Below are 3,211 nucleotides of genomic sequence, written 5' to 3'. Positions count from 1 at the left end.
CAAAGAAAACTTATTTTCAAGTTACTTTCGTATTTTTAAAGCACTTAATTTTACTTCCATACATTTGTTTTCTATTTTAGAAAACCATTGTACATTTACAAGCAGGGTTGTACACAGTAGAAGAAAATTATATAGAAAGAGAATCTTCTATGACAGAATTTCAAACCAATGACAATTAAGACAACTCAGTTTTTCTACGAGGTTTTATTACACAGAAAAAAAATTTCTAGCACTGACAGAAATCAAATGAAAAATGAGCATATCACCTACTTTTGAGTTCAAGAAGTTTCCTCCACAGAAACTAAGTTTTGCACTACAGCTTTCACCATATCTAAGGTCATATACTGTGTACTGAATAACTCCACAGTAATTACTTCAACATTGACTGTGTTTTGGGAAAGGACAGCTAACTGAGATGATGGGGAAGGAATAGACATGAAGCTAGAGTAGTTTTCCTGGTAACATAAGATCAGAACAAACAACCTGCCTGTACCCATGGAGCAAGAAAGACAAATTAGAGACTATAAAATAGAAACACGTGAACTGACAGATCAAGAGAGTGAGAAAATGAATGCTGTATCTTGCATAATAAAATGAGGAAGTGAACCAGCAAAAAACCTACAGAAATGGAAAAGAAACCCATACAGAAGCAAAATTGTAATTAAGCTGAACACAGTCAGGAAGACAAAGAAGGCCTAAAAAAGCCAAGAGGGATTACATGTAATCTATTAATTAAACTAAGTCACCTCTTAATGTTACAAGTCAACAAAATACTTGGATGCTATATTGTTTTCCTTTTCAGTAGTCTTTGGCATCACTGTACCATCATGCATTTATGCTAACTGCCCAACAGTATTGTTAGTGTTTTTAGTACTAGAAAATACTATGGTTAAAAGCCTGAAGACATAAAGAACCATAGAATCATCTAGGTTGGAAAAGACCTTTAAGACAGGAGAGTCTGTATCTCAGTGCTGAAGCATAATTTACACATTCAAATGCAGCCCATGAAATATGTTATCACTCTGGACATGTGCAAAAATGTGCTTTGAATTCTCGCTTCAAAAATATTTATTGTCTTTTCCAAAGTATTGCAGTCTAGGAACCACCTAGTAAGCTGGAATCAAAAGCTGGAGCAATATTCTAAAATTTTGTCACATCCTTCTCATGTGCCACTTCAACTGTAGCTACCATGCAACCTATAGACAAGGAAAGGGTTACCATTCCCTGATTTTGCTATATGGTCTGGTCCCACCCAAAGCAGACGTGATAAGATTTGATTTCTGCCTATATGTGAACTGGTTTTGGTTCAGCCTTATTTCCATCATTAATGCAATCCACCTTCCAAGAAAATAGTAATGTCTCATTTAAATGGTAAGATCCTAATAGAGAGCACTGAGCTCACCATACACCTGTGCACTCGTGTGAAGTATGCACACTTCCACAGAGCGTACATATGCAAACACAAATCTGGCTCCTTTGCTTCTGCTATTCAGTGTCAGAAAGAATGATCTATCTTCTCATTGACTTTAAATACCATTGCAATACACCATGTCTTTTAAGGAGTAAGAATGGTAACAAATTACTAGCAGTTCAGTGTGACTAAGGAAGTTAATTGCAAAGATAATGGTTGGTTTATTGAATTATATGAGCATTCATTCCATAGGCTTTCACAAGAAATTTAGGGTGAGGTTTCCTGGTCAGTTTAAGCTGATCTATGGCTGCAGTGAGCAAAGGCAGTCATGTCATTCCTCACCCTTGTGTTTTCATGACTCTCAGTGCAGTGACTAACAACTGCAAAGCAGCATGGTACCAGAATAATTTAATTTACCATGCAGTTCACATGTGACAGTTGCTACACTATGAGGGAGGTGCAGAAATGCGCTGTTGAGGATGGTGCTCCTCTTTTGGCAGCACACCTGAGTTTGAACAACTTCAGCCAAGAGGGAAACAGCAAGAGCAGGGAAGAGTGGTATCAACAGGAGTAGACAAAATACTTTTTCACCTACCCACTCTGCAAAGCAGTGCCAAAAATGCTGCCTCTAACTCCAATGTAAAACTCACGTCCACAGACCTGAAGAAATAGGCACACTTTTCACATGCTGAAATGAGAAAAGAAGAAGGAAAAAAAGCCTCTTAAATATAGCCTTTCATAAAAAATATGCAGCACAAAATGAAACTAAAAGTACAAAATATATACAGTGGTCAAAAGCAGGAAAACCAAAAGCAAGAGTGCAATTACATGCAACAGTTAACGAGTGCAAAAGAATTAAGAAGTGTACCTTGAAAAAGCAACTGTAGGCATAATTTTATGACATAACTAACTCCCATCCTCATGTTTTGACACAACATTATGTTTAATCAGGATATCCTTTAAAAGAAAGTTGATGAATACACACTTGTGCTTATCACTTAACACAGGATTAGGTCAGCAGAACACCTGATAAATACTCCCTGGTACAACCCAAATCAACTGCTTATCTCCCCAGATGGGGTACACAAAGCAGATTAATTTTCTCGACTACAGACCAAATCAAATGAATGACAATTTGTCAACTGCTAGGGAAACTAGGAGATTTATTTATATTTTTCTATTTTCATGTTTCTGCTTATATCAGACAGTAGTAATAAACAAGTTGTGAGTGAACAGTGAGCTCATAAGGAGGGATAACTTCATTCATACTAGGCTATACTGTTTCCCACAACCACGTAGCTCAAAGTGGCTTAAAAACAGGTATTTATGAAGTAACTACAGAAAAAAGCAAATTATGTAACTCTATATAGAAAATAAATCAAAAAAAGGCTCATGAGCCAGAAACATATGGATAATTATATGGAAGTGGTTGATGACTCTTTAAAAGCATCATCTTCCAGAATTCCAGAGTGTTGTTAAACCTGAAGACTTCTGGTACCGGAATGACTGAATCTAACTTGAAAATATAAATACAGCTGCTGTGTTTAGTGTTGTTCCTGATCTTCCCCACTTACTAACCCACAAGGAGGCCACTAACCTCAATTATAAAACCCCATAGGTCTAGGTACATATCTGGCCTGCTTTTGATAGTCAACAAAAAATTACAGCTCACATCATTCTGGTTTGTTTGAATTTTATCAGTTTAACTTGAGTCACATTTTCCTCTTAAGGCAATAAGCTTAAATAAAGACCCAATTTCTTTAACATAAAACTGAAATTCTCATAGTTTTCTACAGAAAT

General features: G+C 36.3%; 1 protein-coding gene across 6 annotated transcripts in view; it reads right to left on the bottom strand.

Annotated features, from left to right (window-relative positions):
* PTBP3 (polypyrimidine tract binding protein 3) overlaps positions 1 to 2,099 on the bottom strand; it is a 45,531-nt gene extending 43,432 nt beyond the window's left edge. For all 6 annotated transcript variants that reach the window (XM_017728335.1, XM_017728336.1, XM_017728334.1 and 3 more), the window contains exon 1: positions 2,007 to 2,099. The gene's annotated coding sequence lies outside the window, so the exon portion shown is untranslated. The remainder of the gene's footprint in view (positions 1 to 2,006) is intronic.
* Positions 2,100 to 3,211: the final 1,112 nt, after the last annotated feature.

This window comes from Corvus brachyrhynchos, unplaced genomic scaffold, assembly GCF_000691975.1.
Source record: "Corvus brachyrhynchos isolate BGI_N302 unplaced genomic scaffold, ASM69197v1 scaffold90, whole genome shotgun sequence".
In the NCBI taxonomy this organism is placed as follows: Eukaryota; Metazoa; Chordata; class Aves; order Passeriformes; family Corvidae; genus Corvus; species Corvus brachyrhynchos.
This window is presented reverse-complemented; position numbering and strand designations above follow the sequence as displayed.